Below are 19940 nucleotides of genomic sequence, written 5' to 3'. Positions count from 1 at the left end.
CCCTGGTCTGAGAAAATCCCACACGCCACAGAGCAACTAAGCCCCTGCGCCTCAACTACTGAGCCTGTCCTCTACAGCCTGCGAGCCACAAGTACTGAAGCCCACACGCCTAGACCCCATGTCCTGCAACAGGAGAAGCCACCTCAATGAGAAGCCCATGCACCACAATGAAGAGCAGCCACTGCTCGCCACAACTAGAGAAAGTCCACACACAGCAAAGAAGACCCAATGAAGGAAGGAAGGAAGGAAGGAAGGAAGGAAGGACCTACAGAAACTACACAGAAGAAAGAGAGGAATCAAAGCACAGCTATACAAAAAAACAACAAAACACAAAGGAAGACATCAAGAGAGGAAAAGGCAGACAAAATAATTAAAAGACTAACAAAAAGGGGGGAGTGGGGGTTTAAAAACTGTGCAACATTGACAAAAGGACCAAGATAGTCAAGGCCCAGGAAGGGATAGCCCCAAGGACCTGGGGTGTCTCCTCTCCCGAGGCCAGGAGCAGCAGCAGGGTGGAAAATGGGGGTCCCCCTACCCCCTGCATGGCCCAGTCCATGGGCCTCTCTAGGTGGGGTGGTACCCCAAGGAAGAGGCCTCAGTAGTGTGTGCTTATCATGCAGCCTGGATGCCCCTACCACTCACTCCACTGCAGAAGGAGATAGAGCGACAGCAACTCAGGAGCATCCTCCCCATTGCTGAGGCTGTAACCCACTTGCTAAGAATGGCCAATTGCCACAGTGCCCTTGGTCTCGCTCCAGCGTGCTCTGGATCTCCTTCAGGACCCTCTCATCACTGAGCAGAGCATGCTCCATCTCAGGCCAACCTCCTCTCCTCTCCATCACCTTGGCTGAGTTCCTGGCTCCACCCAAGGCCTTCTCAGAGCCCAATCCATTGCGGGGGCAGCTGTAGTTCTTTGCTTCTGCTGAATCCACCAGACACTGGGGCTCAACCAGCCACTTGGTGGAGAGAGAGGAGTGCTCAAATTTGGAGGGTGAGATCAGGTAGAAACCTTGGCCATATTTGGTCAAGATGCAGAAAGCAATGCTGCTGACATCCACTTAGCAGAAGTAGCTATAATGAACCTGGGGCTTGAGCAGGGGCAGTGAGACCACCTGGACATCACCCACGTTGGTGATGACAGCCAGGTGATGTTCCCTATAGTCCTCAGCTCGACAGCTGCGGAAGCAGGCCACAGTGACTCACTGCACCCGCAAGCCCTCTAGGGTGGTTAGCTTCAGCTTCAGCCTGGCACTGACCTTGGGCAGCGTGAAACACCTTGAACTGTTCTTCTGACCCAGCGAACAGCTGGTGGCTTCCCTGAACGTCCAGCCTCTTTGACAGGTCATGGGCCACTTCCAGGGACTTGAGAAGGGGCACACTGTGTCCGTCCAGCACCAGGATGCCCACCAGGCATCAGCTGGATCTCTTTGGCCTGCTCCGCTCACACCGGCTCATCCATTCTGTGCTCCTCGGGTGTCATGCACAAGGCAAAGGCAAAGACGGTACTACCACTGGTGCCAGCCACAGCAAGAGGCAAAGGCGAGAGTTGTCCCTCAGGTAGATGTCAGTGAAGTAGAGGGTCCGGACTAAGCCCGTGAAGGTGTCTGCTGCCGAGTGGGCCTCCATCTTGCACTGCACAGGCGCCAGCTCCATGTTCTGCATGTGGGTCTGCTCTGCCTGGTGCTCCCCTCCTGCACATCTCCTGGAGGGCCAGCAGGCCACTGCTACTTTTGGACACCCGGCTGCAAAGTGTCCAGTGGAAGGACTGGCACAGAGACGTCTTTAGGGACTTCACATGGGACAGTGGGCCCTCCAAGGCTAGCTGATCACTGAGGTGTGTGCACTTGACAAAGACCTGCTGCTACTGCCGGTGGTCAAAGAGGCTGAAGCCGTGGCTGGTGCCGAAGGCCACGAAGTGCCACTGGGAGTGCAGGGCCAAGAAGGTGACCACAACCAGGGGCTGGCACTGCACCAATACGAAGGGCTGAAAGCCAGGCTCAAAGCGCACAGGCCCCGGGCAGGCACACAGGCGTTCCTGCCCCTTCCAGCGGTAGCCTTCCTGGTCCTGCAGCAGGTCAGCCTCCACCTGTTCCATGGAGTGCTCCACCTCCTCATCATTTAGCTCCAGCACCCTCACCTGCCCTGCCGTGGTGGCCACAACCAGGTAGCTACTGTATTTGCAGAGGAAAACCTTCTGGATGCCCAGCTGAGGATTGTCACTGTGGGGGTCGACAGAGCCCACCTTACAGAGCAGGGACCACTCATCCTCGCCCTGGGCAGTGCGGTTCTCACTGGGGTCTGTGTTGGTGAGGAACACCTGTACAGTGCTGAGTTTGTAGAGCAGCAGCAAGCACATGCCACAGGCATCCCAGAACCTCACCATGCTGTCCTCATGCCCCGTGAGTTATGGGCCACTCCACGGTGGAGAGGTGTGTGTTGTGCCAGCTGCCAGCAGTGATGATGTGCTCCCACAGCTTCAGGAGGATGTTGGAGACTTGGTGGGAGCAGGTGATGGCAGAGCAGTTCAGGGAGACCAGGTAGGGAGGCTAAATCTGCAGCCAACCGGCCATCTGCAGGTCAGTCACCACCAGCTCCTCCTCAGCCAACACCACCTGAGTGTAGGGGTCATCAAAGGCAGCCGCACAGTCCATCTCAACGAGAAGAGTAAAGTCGACGACTCGGGAGAGGAAGTCAGAGGCTGTCTGCTGGCTGTTGTGGACCACCGAGATGCAGTGGCAGTCCCCATAGCCAGCCCACAGCATGCTACCCTTGAAGATGGTGAAGGGCAACCCCTGCTTGGTGGTCAGCCAGAAGATGTTGGTAATAGCTTTGCAAGGAAAAGGACCAAAAGGCACACAGCTGTGCAGGGGCTCTGGCTGCTGGGTATCACCGGACATGGGCCACTGGCAGTAGCTGCTGTCAGAATGGCAGCTATCAGATGACCATCCCACTGCCAGCAGATATTCTCCTGTTGCTGGCTGCTGAGGAAATGACAGAGCACGCGGCTGCCCTGCAGGTCCCAGATGGCGATGAGCTCCCAGATGTAGCAAATAAGGATCTGGCTGGGGTGCCAAGGATGCTCCTGCAGAGCCTCCACCACCTCAAACACCCACCGGTGGAGGGCCTCCTCTGGAAACTATGTTCATAGCAGCACTATTTACAATAGCCAAGACATGGAAACAACCTAAATGTCCATCGACAGATGAATGGATAAAGAAGATGTGATATGTGTGTATATATGTATATATACACACAATGGAATATTACTCAACCATTAAAAAGAATGAAATAATGCCATCTGCAGCAACATGAATAGACCTAATCATACTAAGTGAAGTAAGTCAGAAAAAGACAAATACCATATTATATCACTTATATGTGGAATCTAAAACAGGACACAAATGAACATATCTATGGAACAGAAAGAGACTCACAGACATAGAGAACAAACTTGTGGTTGCCAAGAGGGAGGGGGGATGTGGGAGGGAAGTATTGGGAGTTTGGGATTAGCAGATGCAAACTATTATATAAAGGATGGATAAACAACAAGGTCCTACTGTACAGCACAGGGAACTATATTCAATATCCTGTGATTAAACCAAATGGAAAAAAATATGAAAAATATATATATGTATAATTGAGTCACAATGCTGTATAGCACAAATTAACACAACATTGTAAATCAACTATACTTCAATAAAAAGTTTTTTAAAAAGAAAAAGAAGAGACTAGAAAATATCAAAGTATATCTCCCATAATACCAATAAGTGTTATTTTATGACACTTGTTTCAGTTATGAGTATAGGCGCACACAAATGACATGGTGGGTTACAATGTTAACCATACTGATACTTGTTACTGTGAGTCACAGTATAAAATGGGTGTTTTTTTCATGGTATAAAATGTTTGAAAGCTACTGCTCTCTGGTACCTAACCTAGAGGGATGCCTAATACTCTATGAATGCTTAGTGAATTGAACAAACTGAGTAGTATGATACAATACATTTACTACAACTTCAAAGCTTCCACTTTAAAAGAATATAAAGTATAATGGCTATTGGAACAAAAGTAAATGGATTCTGGGCTATGTGAAGCTATAGGGGACAGGGTGGAGGAGGAGTAGAGAGGGATCCGAATACTTCCTGTTATATTTCAACAGACTTTCTCCCCAATAACTAAAATGTGTCTATATTTAAGGAAGATTAAATACAATTTTGGCTAAGTTCACTTTGGAAAGCTTTTCTTGTTCACTGAAATCACCTCACAATTATAAAGTTCTACATCTTTAAAATATCTGGTATAGGTAATTCCACCATGATTCACAAAAGGATCTTTCAGAGGAAAAAGCAAACAAACAAAAAAAACAAAACAAAAACAAAAAACCTAACAAGACAATGAACTCAATGGTAACAGTAAATCTTTTTCTGTCAGTAATTAACATTAAATGAAAAAATATTAAACTCTTTAGTCAAAAGACAAAGAGTGGCTGAAAGAATTAAAAAAACAAGACTCAACTATATGCTGTCTAAAAAGGACACACATGGGCTTCCCTGGTGGCGCAGTGGTTGAGAATCTGCCTGCCAATGCAGGGGACACGGGTTCGAGCCCTGGTCTGGGAAGATCCCACATGCTGCAGAGCAACTAGGCCCGTGGGCCACAACTACTGAGCCTGCGCGTCTGGAGCCTGTGCTCCGCAACAAGAGAGGCCGCAATAGTGAGAGGCTCGCGCACTGCAATGAAGAGTGGCCCCCTCTTGCCGCAACTGAAGAAAGCCCTCGCACAGAAACGAAGATCCAACACAGCCAAAAATAAATAAATAAAATAAAATAAAATAAAATAAAAAATAAAAAGGACACACAGGTTGAAATTGAAGGGATGGAAAAAGATATTCCACGGAAATAGTAACCAAAATAGAGCAGGGTTGGCTATACTTATATCACACAAAATAGATTATAAGTCAAAAATTGTCGTAAGAAACAGAAGGACGTTATACTGATAAAAGTGCCAATCTACCAACAAGATATAAGAATTATATATATTACACACATCAGAGCACCTAAATATATAAAGCAAACATTGATAGTTTGAAGGGAGAAATAAACAATATAAGACAAGACAATAATGGTAAGAGACTCCACTCTCAGTAATGGATAGAACATCCAGACAGAAGATCAAAAAGGAAACAGAGGACTTGAACAACACTATAGACTAAATGGACCTAACAGACATACAGAGTAAGTCCCTTACATACAAACCTTCGAGTTGTGAACTTTCGAAGATGGGAACGTGTGTTCGCATGTCCAATCACGTAAATTAATTCACTTGTCTGGCGTACATTGTCACGTGCATGCATCCTCTACAAGTAGTTGTGCTTCTGTGTACTTTACGGTACAGTACTGTACAGAGTACAGTAGTATAGTATCTTTATTTCAGCTAGATCTGCAAGAGGACGACTTTATTGAACTCCTTGCTGTGCAACATGAGGAGATTACTAATGAAGACCTGATGGAACTAGAGGCCCAGAGAAAGGACGAAGAGAGACAAGAGAAAGAAGAAGTAACTGAAGAACCGAAGAGATTCACGATGCAGGAAACGGCAAGGGAATTTTCTTTATTTGAGGAGGCACTGTTAGTTTTTGAGGCATAGGACCGGAACATAGAACAGTACACGAAGGTTGCAGCAGCCATTCAGAATGCAATCCAGTGCTACCATGTCATCTATGATGAGAAAAAAAGAGCTACCACCCAGACATCACTGGTTCATTTTTTCAAGAGGGTAGACAGAATTAATTCCAGCAAGGAACCAGAACCTGTGCCATCGTCAGGTGTGAATGAAAACTGCAGCTTGCCCTCTGTCTCCTATTGTTGTTGATCCTTCAGCTCTACCATCTCCCACCTCCTCTCCCTCCTCCAGTCAGTAACTCTTCTTGCCTGTTCACTCAACGCCAGCCCCTGTATGCCAGCTGTTGTACTGTACACTGTACTTTTCAAGGTACTGTACTGTAAGATTAAAAATGTCTTCATTACTTTTTGTTTATGCATTATATGTGTGAAAAGTATTATAAACCTATTACAGTACAGTACTATATAGCTGATTGTATTAGTTGGGTGCCTAGGCTAACTTTGTTGGACTTACAAACAAATTGGACTTACGAATGTGCTCTCAGAACAGAACTCGTTTGTATGTAGGGGACTTACTGTATAGAACATTCCACCCAACAGCAGCAGAACACATTCTTCTCAAGTGCACATGGAACATTCTCCAGGATAGCTCACATTTAGGTTACAAAACAAGTCTTAACAAATTTAAGAAGATTGGAATTATACCAAATATCTTTTCTGACCACAATGGAATGAAACTAGCAGTCAATAGTAGACAAAAAACTGGAAAAATTAACAAATGTGGAAATTAAACAACAATAATCTTGAACAACAATTGGATTTAAAAGGAAATTTGAAAATACCTTGAGATAAACAAAAACACAACATATCAAAACATATGAGATTCAACAAAAGCAGTACTAAGAGGGAAGTTTATTGTCATAAAGGCTTCATTAAAAAAGAAAAAAAATCTCAAACAACCTAACTTTACACTCCAAGAAGCTAGAAAAAGAATAAATTAAGCCTACAGTTATAAAAAAGATGGGAATAAGAAAGATCAGAACATAAGTAAGTGAAATAGAAAATCAAGTGAAAAAAACCAATGAAACTAAGAGCTGATATTTTGAAAAGATAAATAAAATTGACAAACTCTTAGAAAGACTAAGAAAAAAAGAGGTGACAAAATAAAATGAAAGAGAAGACATTAAAAACGATGCCACAGAAATTAAAAAGATCATAAGTGACCAGTATGAACAATTATACACCAACGAACTGGATAATCTAGAAATAATGGATAAATTCCTAGAAACATACAACCTACCAAGACCTAATCATAAAGAAAAACAAAGTCTAGGGAGTTCCCTGGTTAGGATTCTGGGCTTTCACTGCTGTGGCCTGGGATCAGTCCCTGGTCAGGGAACTGAGATCCCACAACCTGCATGGCACAGCCAAAAAAAAAAGTCTCAACAGACCTATAACTTGTATGAAGGTTGAATCAATAATCAAAAATCTCCCAAGGAAGAAAAGCCCAGGACCAGATGGCTTCACTAATGAATTCTACCAAACACTTTAAAAGAATTAATGCCAATCTGTCTCAAGCTCTTCCAAAAACTTGAAGAGAAGTATACACTTCCAAATTCATTTATGAAGTCAGCATTATCCTGATACCAAAGCCAGAAAAAGACACTACAAGAAAAGAAAACTACAAGCCAATATCCCAGATGAATACAAATGCAAAAAAAACCAAAAAACAAAATACTAGCAAACCAAATTCAACAGCTTTTTTTAAAAGGACTGTAGATCATGACCAAGTGGGATTTATCCCTGGGATGCAAAGATGTTGGTTCAACATATACAAATCAATAAATGTGATACACCACAATACCAGAATATAGAATAAAAATTACACAATCATCTCAATAGATGAACAAAAAGCACTTGACAAAATTCAAATATCCTTTTATGATAAAAACTTTCAAAAAACTAGGAATATAAGGAAATTACCTCAACATAATAAAAGCCATATATGACAAGCCCACAGCTAACCTCACACTAAATGGTAAAAAATTGAAAGCTTTTCCTTTAATATTAGTAACAGACAAGGATAACTGCTCTTGCTACTTCTATTTAACACAGTACTAGAAATTATAGCTAGAACATTTAGGTAAGAAAAAGAAATAAAAGGCATCCAAATTGGAAAGAAAGAAGTAAAACTTTCCATGTTTGCAAATGACAGTATCTTATATATAGAAAAAAGACTACACCAAGAAACTGTTAGAACTAATAAATTCAGTAAATTTGCAGGATACAAAGATCAGTTGTATTTCTATATACTAACACTGAACTATCTGAAAAGAAAATTAAAGAAACAATCTCATTCATAATAGCATAAAAAACAACAGCATATTTAGGAATAAATTTAAACAAGGATGGGAAAGACCCATGCACTGAAAACTATAAGACGTTGATAAAGACACAAACAAATGGAAAGATATCCATATTCATGGATTGAAGAATTAATATTGTTAAAATGTCCATACTACCCAAAGTGATCTACAGATTCTATGTAACCCCTATCAAAATTCCAACAGCATTTTTCACAGAAGTAGAAAAAGCAATCCTAAAACTCATATGGAAACACCAAAGAACCTGAATAGATAAAGCAATCTTGCAAAACTGGAGGCACTCCACTTCCTGATTTCAAAATATATTACAGAGCTACAATAGTCAAAACAGTACTGTACTGGCATAAAGACAGAGATTTGGACCAATGGAACAGACTAGAGAGCCCAGAAATAAACATATGCATACATGGTCAACTGATCTTTGACAAAAGTGCAAAGAATACACAATGGGGAAAGGATAATCTCTTCAACAAATGGTGTTGGGAAAACTGAATATCTATATGCTAAAGAATGAAATAATACCCTTATCTTATACCATACACAGAAATCAACTCAAAATGGATTAACATTTAAAGAAGAATTCTGAAAGTGTAAATCTCCTAGAAGAAAATGTTGGGGAAAAGCTTTATTGGTCTTGAATATGATTTTTTTGTATATGACAACAACAGCCCAGGCAACAAAAGCAAAACAGTCAACTGGGACTACATCAAACTAAAAAGCTCCTTTATAGCAACAGAAACAACAGAGTGAAAAGGCAATTTATGGACTCAGAGAAAATAGTTGAAAACTATATAACTTATAAGGGGTTAATATCCAAAATATGTAAGGAAGTCCTACAACTCAACTGCCAAAAACCAAAACCTGATTTTAAAGTGAACTAAGGACTTGAATAGGCATCTCTCCAAAGCAGACATATAAATGGCTATCAGGTATATGAAAAAATGCTTCAGGGCTTCACTGGTGGCGCAGTGGTTGAGAATCTGCCTGCTAATGCAGGGGACACGGGTTCGAGCCCTGGTCTGGGAGGATCCCACATGCCACGGAGCAACTAGGCCCGTGAGCCACAACTACTGAGCCTGCGCGTCTGGAGCCTGTGCTCCGCAACAAGAGAGGCCGCGACAGTGAAAGGCCCGCGCACCACGATGAAGAGTGGCCCCCGCTTGCCACCACTAGAGAAAGTCCTCGCACAGAAACGAAGACCCAACACAGCAAAACTAAATAAATTAATTAATAAACTCCTACCCCCAACATCTTCTTAAAAAAAAAAAAATGCTCCACAGTCTATAACCATCAGGGAAATACAAATCAAATCAAAGCCACAATGAAATATCACCTCACTCCTGTAAGGATGGTTATTATTTAAAAAAAAAAAAAAAAAGGAAAAGACCACAAGTGTTGGTTAGGATGTGGAGAAATTGGAACCCTTGTGCACTGTTGGTGGGAAAGAAAAATAGTGTAGCCACTATGGTTAACAGTATAGAGGTTCCTCAAAAGATTAAAAACAGAACTACTGGGACTTCCCCGGTGGTCTGGTGGTTAAGAATCTGCACTTCCAATGCAGGGGGCATGGGTTTGATCCCTGGTCGAGGAACTAAGATCCCGCATGCTGTGCGGTGTAGCCAAAAAATAAAAATAAAAATAGAACTACCATATGACCAAGCAATTCCAGTTCTAGGTATTTATCCAAAAGAATTGAAACTAGGATCTCAAAGAAATCTCCCATGTTCATTACACTCCATTACAGCACCAGTCACAATAGCCAAGACGTGAAAAAGCATGAATGTCTATCAACAGATGAATAAAGTCATAGTGGTATACACATACAATGGATTATTATTTAGCCTTTAAAAAGAAGGAAACTCTGCAATATGTGACAACATGGATGAACCTTGAAGATATTATCCTAAGTAAAATAAACCAGTCACAGAAAGGCAAATATTGCATGATTTCACTTATACAAGGTATCTAAAATAGTCCAGTTCATAGAATCAAAATATGTAATGGTGGTTTCCAGGAGCCAGAGAGAGGGGATGTGTGAATTATTAATCAACAGGCATAAAGTTTCAGTTAAGCAAGATGAATAAGTTCTAGAGATCTGCGCTACAACACTGTATCTATCCTATAGTCAACAATACTGTATTGTATACTTAAAAAACTACTAAGAGGATAAATCTCATGCTAAGTGTTATTAAAATTAAACTCTGAAATGGGTTAAAATCAATGTGTTGACAGGACTGTGTTCCTTTCTGAGGCTCTGTAGGATAATTTGTTTCTTGCCTTTTCCACTCTCTAGAGGCCTTCCACATTCCTTGGCTTATTGCCCTCTTTTTTCATCTTCAGAGCCATCACCATCGGACTAAGTCTTTCTCACACTGCTAGCTCTCTGGTTCTTTGTTATGCCTCTCTCTTCAATTTATATAAATTATAATTACATTGGGACCATCTGGATAATCTAGGATAATCTCTCTACACATGGCAGAGTGAATAATGTCCTCCAAAGATATCCAAGCCTGAGTTCCTGGAACCTATGATTGCTACCATATATGGAAAAAGGGACTTTTGCATATGTAATTAAATTAAGGATTTTGAAATGGGGAGATTATCCTAGATTATCTGGATGAACTCTAAATATACTTGCAAGTGTTCTTATAATAGGGAGATTGAGGGAGATTTCATGAAAGAGAGGTGAAGGAGATATGACAGAAGCAGAGATTAGAGAGATGTGCTTCAAAGATAAAGGGGCCCCAAACCAAGGAATACAAGTGGCCACTAGAAGATGAAAAAAACAAGAAAAGGGACTTTCCATTCAGAGACTCCAGAAAAAAATCAGCCCTGAAAACATTTTGACTTTAGCCCAGTAAAAACTGATGTTGGCTTTCTGACATCCAGAACTGTAAGAGAATAAATGTGTGTTGTTTTAAGCAACAGAACTTGTAGCAACAATAGGAAACTAATATACCATCATCTCAAGGTCTGTTGATTACCAACCTTAATTCCATCTGAAACCTTCATTCCATTTTTCCATTCCATTTTGAATTTAATATAGTCACAGTTTCCAGGAATTAGGACATGGACATCTTGGGTGTAAGGGCATTATACTGCCTACCACAACTTTACACACAGTGAAAGTCCAGATGAACAAAATATGTCGATGTCAAACATTAACAGAAAATGTAGGAGAATGTGTTCATAATCTTGGGTGTGTAAAAGGCCTTAAGACAACAAAGTTGTTAAGACATCTTTTTTAAAAAATGATACATTTGCTTCCATCAAAGTTTTAAAATTCTGTAAGCTAAATAATACGATATATAAAGTAATAATACAAGCAACAAGCTGGCAGAAAACATTTGTAACATATATAACCAAGTATTAATAGCCCATTTTATACTAGTAAAAAACAGAAAATGACTTAAGTTTCCATCATTAGGGGAATGATTAACTAAATCGCACATTTATCCATACAATAGGTTACCTACAGCAGTTTAAAAGAATGAGGGAGAATCTTTCTGATTCTTTGCAAAAATCTCCAAGACATATTGATATTTTAGACGGTTATAGAACAGCATGTACTGTGTGATGCTATTTTAAGAGAGGAAACAACATGCACCAAACAAAGTCATAAAGTATTTCCCCCAACTTTATGAGGATATCAGCAATTACCTCTGGGGAAAAGAGTAGCAGCAAAGGGAAACATTAATTCTGTTCTATAACATTTGAATGCAGACACATTCATGTATAAACTGCATAATATTTTTTAAAGCACAGTTTTGTCTTGCTCATCACTGTATCCAAGCAGCCTGCACAGTACTTGATATGTAATGTTTGTTTAGTGAATGAAATCCAAAGGGATGGGACTTATTGTTAATGCTAAATCCCGTGCTGGTGAGAAAATGCCCTGGTTATACCTAAATTCTTCCTGCTTCAAGCCCCGTTTGGTCTTCCTTTGGGAACTGCTTTGGGGAAACTGGAAGCCTGAGCCAGAAGTGTGTGCATGCGTGCACGTGCTAGCATGTATAATAATTTATATTCTTTATGTTTAATCCAGACAACAAGCCTGCAAAGTAGTCACCCTCATACCCATTTTACAAATGAGGAAATTAAGGCTTAGATAAGGGACTAACTGAATGACTTACCCTGGAGTTTTCTTTTTTCTCTTCCTGTAAATGCAATTTTGACAGTTGCAGAATTCTTACAAAACAGAATGTGGTCAGTTCAAGAAACAACTTCCTTCTACCAGTACTTGACTTGCTTTATTAGTTATTTGTTTTACTAGTATTAGATAGTTTATACATTTGCTTTTAAACTGGCAGTAAATTGTATTCAGTACATCTACTTCCCTCCCTTGAGACAATAGTCAACAACTTTTTGTGAGTCTTTCCAGAAATATTCTATGTACATACAAGCACACATACAAATATTTCTAAAGTTTAATTTGAAGCATTTTACATACATTATCCGGTACCTCTCTTATTTCACTCAACAGTGTATCTTGGAAATCATTACATATTTGCTAGATCTGCTACATGCTGGACCATAGCTGTACATGATTAATTTTAGAGAAACCTCATAATTTAATTAATCCCTCCTCATTTATGGCCACTGAAATTGTCTCATATCTTGTTATTACAAAGCTACAGTGGCTATTGTTATACATGGGCCATTTTGCACATGTGCAGATGTATCTGCAGAATAATTTCTAGAGGAGCAATTGCTGAATAAAATAGATGTCCCTTAAAATTTTTCATGGATATTGATAATTTTCCTCTGTAGATGTTATATAATTTCACTCTCCCCAAGTAATGTTTATTCGTACCCCACCTCCAACACTTGGTAACATTTTCTTATACAAGAGGGAAAAGACAGAAAAAAGAAAAGAAAAAATCTATTTCATTTGCATTTGACACCCAAAGGTAGTTTCTTCAGCCTTGCCCAGGGGCAAGTTGCAGTTCCATCAACCCCCCATTTCCTGCAACTGTACTACTTTTCAACTGAAACTGTGAAAACTATTCCCCTCTCTTTTACTTTATACGTGATTGATCTACTTCATGTAGGACTCGGCATGGAAATTATTAATTCTGCTCTTCTATTTCAAAGATATCACTCCTTTCAAACTGATCGACCCCTCACTATCCTAGGTCACTTTCTGAGGGCACTTTCCAGAAATTTCCACCTTTGGTTCTGTGGTGTAGCTACTGCCTCCTCCTGAGAACTATTTACCTGAGGTACTTTTCCTGGCAAAAAAGAAACACACTGTCCCCATTTCTTTCTTCCCCCCCCTTTCATCAATCTCAAGTGTTTTCCTTAGGAAAACACTTTATTTCATTATTATTTAGCTTTGTGCAAACTAGTTTCCCCAGTTGCCCAACTACAAAGATAGACTCCTTGATTTCTAAGGCCAAATCTATTTTTTCTTACTATTCCTATACAAAGCTCGAAAATATGGCAACTGATAAAAAAAAATTTTACATATTAAAATAGCTTTATAATTATATAGCAACTAATAGTAACTTAGAGGTTAGTAGGTAGAAGGATCCTGAGATGTACTTCCTGGTTTGCTAACTTCAAATTTCATCTGTGACAACAGTTTTCTCACCTGAGTTATTAACAACAACAACAACAAAAATCATTTCATTATATGATTTATAGTAGGGAGCACTATTTCTCTCTCTCTCCTCACCTCCAATAAAGAAAAAATACTATCACTAGCTTTTTCTGGGTAGAGTTAACATGTTGATTTGTTCTCTTATTCACTACAAAAATCTTTCTGGCAATCTTTACCAAATCTGAGCTATTTGGCTTGGTTGGAAAACAGATGTGATTTCAGTCCATTAAGAAATTTGTCTTTGTATGAGGGGAAAGATTTTCTCAGAAGGTAACTAGAACAGAACATTGGTAGATTCATGAACAGTACCAGTACTTTCTGTTTTGTTTTTATCTTTCCTTAGAGATGGTGAGTAGTCCTACTGCCTGGCACAGTGCCTGGCATACAAGAGGTGCTCAATAATTATCTCTTGAGTCAATTAATGAATAAGATTACTTACAGAGAAAGAACTCCTCACATTCTTCCCCCTCAGCTCTCACATATCTTTTTCTAGTAAACTGGAGTGCAAACAGGGTCGGGGGGAGCTCCATTGTCCACCTGAATGGAGACAGAGGTTAGGGAATGATTATTCTGTTTGCTCATAAATACCTTAAAGATATTAATAAACAGAGGAGATAACTTAAATAATTTCAGGTAGCAGTCCACAGGCAGAAAACGTAAATGCAGACTTGCTCCTTGGCTGCGATCCCTCAAGAGAAACAATTCTCTAAGAGCAAGCCGTCTACAGACAGAACTGGGGCAACACCCGATGATTTAGTCAGCTATTTAAAGAAAAAGACTATTGAGATTTCAGAAAACAGACTAAATTATTGTAAGCCAGTTCACTCAAAGAAAAGTTCAAATAGAAAACAAATGGAATAGTAATATTCACTTTAAAATATGTATGTTTGCTTATTGCGCGAACGTTATTGTTTAAATCCGGTACGTGAGTTCTGGGAGGAGGTGCTTCCTTTCCCGCCGGCCGCCCGGCCTACGCGGGCACCTGGGAGACGCGGCCGAATCCAGGGCTACTCTCTGGGGCCTCGGGCTCCCAGGTCGCTGCACCCGGCGCGCTCCCCACTGAAGCTAGAAAAATGCCTCAGTCCGGCAGTACCTTTTTTCCTTTCCTCCACGGCTGATTGGCTCCGAAGTTTCGTCCGTTATTACGGGAAAGCCCCGGCCTCCGACCTCCGAGCCGAGCTGCGGTCCCGCAGCCTCCCCTCCGGCCTCAGGGCCCCAGCCGTCTAGCATAGAACCCCTCCCTCTTTCCTCTTCCTCGCTCCCTTTCTCTCACCCTCCTCGCTCTCTCTTTTCTTTCTTTCTTTGTTTTTTAAACCAGAGAAAGCCGCCGAGTTTTTCGGCCCGCTCTCCGGGGGCCCCGGCCCAGCCCCGCGCGTTTCACTTCCACGTCGCTCCGGCGGCGCAAGCGGCCGGCCGGGCCGGCGCTTTCCGTGCTCTGGAGAGGCGCACATGCACGCTCTGCTCTGCGAGCGCAGGTTCGAGCGGAGCTCTGGTTGGCCGGAGGCCCTTGGGGCTTACAAGTGAGCGTCCGTGCTGCCCCTGAGGCGCTCCAGCCTGCTGGCTCCAGCCTGCTGACTGCGTGTGAGGAATCTCCAAAGGAGAAGAGCAGGGTGTGCGTGCGTGCGTGCGTGCGTGCGCGCGTGCGTCTAATAAAGTTGAGGAAAGAAGAGCCAGCTCTTAACAGTGCAAAAAAGAGAAAGGGGGGAGGTGGAGAAAATTTGGAGGGGAGTAGCTGACTGTTAGAGGGGGCTTCAGAGAAGTAGTGGGGGACAGGTAACCCAGAAAGTGGGAAGGCGGGGCATGGAAGACTTGCGTCCCAGTCACAGAGGATGTATGGAGGAAGGAACTTGGCACATCAGAGGCATTTTGCCATTCTGCTCGAAAGCAAAACAAAACAAAGATTAGAAGGGACGTCAATGGAAATGGCAGAATAGGAAGCTGCACGGGCCCATCCCTACACAGAAACCCCCCAAAAATAAGTGTCAGAATTGACTTTGTGGGAACTCTGGGAAATAGCTGAGCGTTTGTAGCATCCAAGTGAATCCTCAATCAAGAAAAAGATGACTTAAACACAGCATAATGGGGACATTACTAGCGAATTTAAGGGAATAAAAAGGATTATGAGAGAAAACTCTGAACAGTGTACACTAACAAGTTAGGTAACCTAGATAAAATGGGCAAATTCCTAGAAACATACAGACCACCAAAACTGATTCAAGAAAAAGAAATAGGAAATCTGAACAGCCTTAAAACAAGAGATTGAATCAGTAGTTTAAAAAACAAAACAAACAAACAAAAAACCCTTCTGACAAAGAAAAGTCCAGGACCAGATAAGATGGCTTCACTAGTGAATTGCATCAAACTTTTAAGGAACAATTAACACTAATCCTTTTCAAACTCTTCTAAGAATAGAAAAGCAGTGAACACTTCTTAACTCATTTGATGGGGCCAGCACTACCTGATGCCAAAACCAGAGACATCACAAGAAAAGAAAATTTCAGACCAATATCCCCTATGAATATAGATGCAAAAAATCCTCAATAAAATCCTTGCAAACCAAATCCAGCAAAATGTTAAAAGAATTACACACCATGACTAAATGATATTTACCTCAGGAGGGATTCAACATACAAAAATCAATCAATGTAATATACAGTATTAATAGAATGAAGGAAAAACGTAACCATCTCAACTGATGCAGAAGAATAATTTGACAAAATCCAACACTTTTTCAGGATAAAAACATTCAACAAACTAGGAATAAAGAGAACTTCCTCAATCTGATTAAGGGCATTTATGAAAAAAAAAAAAACTACAACTAACATCAATAGTGAAAGACTGAAAGATTTCCCCGTAAGATCAGGAACAACAACAACAAAAAGAATGCCTGCTTTTGCTTCTTCTATTCAAAATTGTATAAGCAGCATTGTCCTGAAAGTTCTAACTTGAGCAATAAGGCAAGAAAAAAGAAATAAGAGGCACCCTGGTGGTCCAGTGGGTAAGACTCTGCACTCCCAATGCAGGGGGCCTGGGTTTGATCCCTGGTCAGGGAACTAGATCCCACATGCCACAACTGAGGAGCCCACGTGCCACAAATGGGACCTGGTGCAGCCTAAATACATAAATAAATAAATATTAAGAAAAAAAAGAAACAAGAGGCATCCAAATTAGAAAGAAACAAGTAAAACTACCCCTCTTTGCAGCTGACATGATCTTATATAGAGAATCATAAGGAATCCACAAAAAACTATTAGGGCTAATAAACAAATTCAGTGAAACTTCAGGATAAAAGATCAACACATGAAAATTAATTGTATTTCTAAACACTAGCAATGAACAATCCAGATAGGAATCTGAGAAAATTCAATTTTCAGTAGCATCAAAAAGAATAAAATACTTAGAAATAAATTGAACCAAATAGGTGCAATACATGTACACTGAAAACTACAAAACATTGTTGAATTAAAGAAGACCTAAATGAATGGAAAGACATCCTGTGTTAATGAATTAGAAGACTTAATAGTGTCAAGATGGCAAAAGTACCTAAAGTAATCTACATATCCAGTGCAATCCTTATGAAAATCCCAATGGCCTTTTTTTTGGTAAATGAAAAAGCTGATCCTGAAACTTACATGGAATTGCAAGGGAACCCAGATACAAACTTGAAACAGGTCAACATTATTTTGAAAAGAAGAACAGAAATGGAATACTCACACCCCCCAATTTCAAAACATACTGCAAAGCTACAGTAATCAAAGCAGTGTGGAACAGACATTAAAAATATACATATACCTCAGTGGAATATGATTGACAATCCAGAAATAAACCAATACATCTATACTCAATCAATTTTTGACAAGAATCCCAACCCATTCAATTGACAAAGTCGCATTAATAAATGGTGATAGGACAACTGGAGGTCCACTTGCAAGGGAAGGTAGAACCCTACCTTACACCATATGCAAAAAAATACATCGAAATGCATCAAAGACTTAAGTGTGAGCTATAAAACTCTAAAAGTCATGGAAGAAAACATAGAGGTAAATCTTCAACAAGGACCTACTATATAGCAAAGGGAACTCTGCTCAATATTATGTAACAACCTAAACAGGAAAAGAATTTGAAAAAGAATAGATACATGTATATGTATAACTGAATCACTTTGCTGTACACCTGAAACTAACACAAAATTGTTAATCAACTCTACTCCAATATAAAATACAAAGTTAAAAATAAATAAAACATAGAGGTAAATCTTTGTGACCTTGGGTTTGGTAATGGAGTCTTGGATATGACACCAAAAGCATAAGCAACAAACAAAAAAAACAAAATTAATTAGGCTTCATCAAAACTAAAATCTTTTGTGCATAAAAGGACACTCTCGGGACTTCCCTGGTGGTGCAGTGGATAAGACTCTGCGCTCCCAATGCTGGGGGACCGGGGTTTGATCACTGGTCAGGGAACTAGATCCCACATGCATACCTCAACTAAGAGTTTGCATGACACAACTAAGGAGCCCATGTGCCGCAAGTAAGGAGCCCCCTTGCTGCAACTAAGGGGACTGCTACAACTAAGGAGCCCCCCTGCAGCAATTAAGACCTGGCACGACCAATAAATAAATATTTTTTAAATAAAAAGGACACTATCAGTAAAGTGAAATTACAGCAGATACAATGAAAGAAAATATTTATGAATCATATATTTGATAAGGATCTAGTATCTATAATATACAAAGATTTCATACAACTTAACAGCAAAAAGAAAAGCAACCCAGTTTTTAAATGGACAAAGGACTTGGAGAGACATTTCTCCTAAGAAAATATACAAATTACCAATAAACACATGAAAAGATACTCAACATCTGTAGTCATTAAGGAAATGTAAATCAAACCCACAATGAGTTACCACTTCATACTCACTAGGATGGCTTCTAAAAAACAACAACAACAACAGAAAATAACAAGTGCTATTAAGGATGTGGAGATATTGCAATTCTTGTACATTGCTGGTAGGAATGTTTAATAGTGCAGCTGCTGTGGAAAACAGTTTGGCAGTTCCACAAAAAGTTTAACATATTATTATATGATCTAGCAATTCCACTCCTAGGTATATACCCCCGAAATTGAAAACAAGTATTCAAAAAAATACTGGTATACAAACGTTCACAGCACTATTCACAAAAGCCAAAAGGTAGAAACAACCCAAACGTTCATTACCAGATGACAAGATAAACAATGGAATATTATTCGGCCATAAGAAGGAGTGCTACATGCTACAACATGGATAGACCTCAAAAAAAAGTATGCTAAGTGAAAGAAGACAGACACAAAAGGCAACATATTGTATGATTCCACTTACCATCAAGTGTCCAGAATAGGTAAATCCATAGAGACAATAGATTAGTGGTTGCCAGGGTCTGGGGACAGGGAGGATCTAATGAATATGCTTAATGGGTATGGGGTCGCCTTTGGGGATGATGAAAATGTTTTGGAACTAGATAAATGGCGATGGTTGCACAACATTGTGAGTGTACTAATGCCATTGAATTACACCCTTTAAAATTGTTAATCTTATGTGAATTTCACTTCAATAAGCAACGGAGACTGAGGCAGCCCCAGCTGAAGTTGGAGCTACGTTCCTGCAACATCCCTGCTCTGGCAAAGAAGCGCGGAGCTGCTTTTGTCTTGGGTGGCATTCAGAGCCACAATCTCACAGTCCGCCGCTGTCGAATTCCGGGGCGCTGGGCCGGCCTGGAGGACCAGCTCACGCAGGCCCCAGCGGGATGCAGAACTCTGCGCGTGGTTGTGGGTCACGTTCTGCAGGCTCCGCCACCTATTATTGGCTGTGACGCTTTGTGCAAAATATCCAAAACCTTACTTACGGGGCTCGGATTCTGGAGCCAGGTAAGTAAGGGAAGTCTCAATCTGAGGTCTCCCTGGAGTTTCCATTTATCACTTTTTACCCCTTTTCATCGATCTAAAGTCCCAGCTTTTGACATTTCATTATCTGAAATCCGAATGTGTCTTATCAACCTATGGTATGCACTCTTACCTGCAGCGTTTTTCTTTCTAAGAGGTATGTGAAACGATGGTGAGTCTCAGAAACAATGCTGTATCGGCGATTCAATGAAATAGGCCTTAAAATTTCTAGTTATGTGTTGTGTGCTTTTTAGTTGATGTCCCTAGCCCTGTCCAGGGACATCTGTTCCCCCCGCCCCCCCAACTATACCCCTGGTAAGGTGCCATAATAGGTGCTCAATAAATGTTGACTGAGTGAACGGAAAGAACCCTATTTGTTTTAAAATTTTTTGCGCCTTGGCTCCGCCCCTTGCGG

The 19940-nt window shown here is 40.9% G+C and overlaps 1 pseudogene across 1 annotated transcript; it reads right to left on the bottom strand.

The window, feature by feature from the left end:
- Window positions 1-631: 631 nt before the first annotated feature.
- LOC307188889 (LLGL scribble cell polarity complex component 2-like) lies at window positions 632-14137 on the bottom strand (annotated as a pseudogene). The gene is made up of 2 exons: window positions 14087-14137; window positions 632-3136 (listed from the first exon to the last, which is right to left on the bottom strand). The product of its transcript is annotated as an LLGL scribble cell polarity complex component 2-like (transcript).
- Window positions 14138-19940: the final 5803 nt, after the last annotated feature.

This window comes from Stenella coeruleoalba (genome assembly GCF_951394435.1).
Source record: "Stenella coeruleoalba genome assembly, chromosome: 7".
Classification (NCBI taxonomy): Eukaryota; Metazoa; Chordata; class Mammalia; order Artiodactyla; family Delphinidae; genus Stenella; species Stenella coeruleoalba.
The sequence above is the reverse complement of the archived record's forward strand: the minus strand, read 5'-3'. Positions and strand labels throughout refer to the sequence as shown.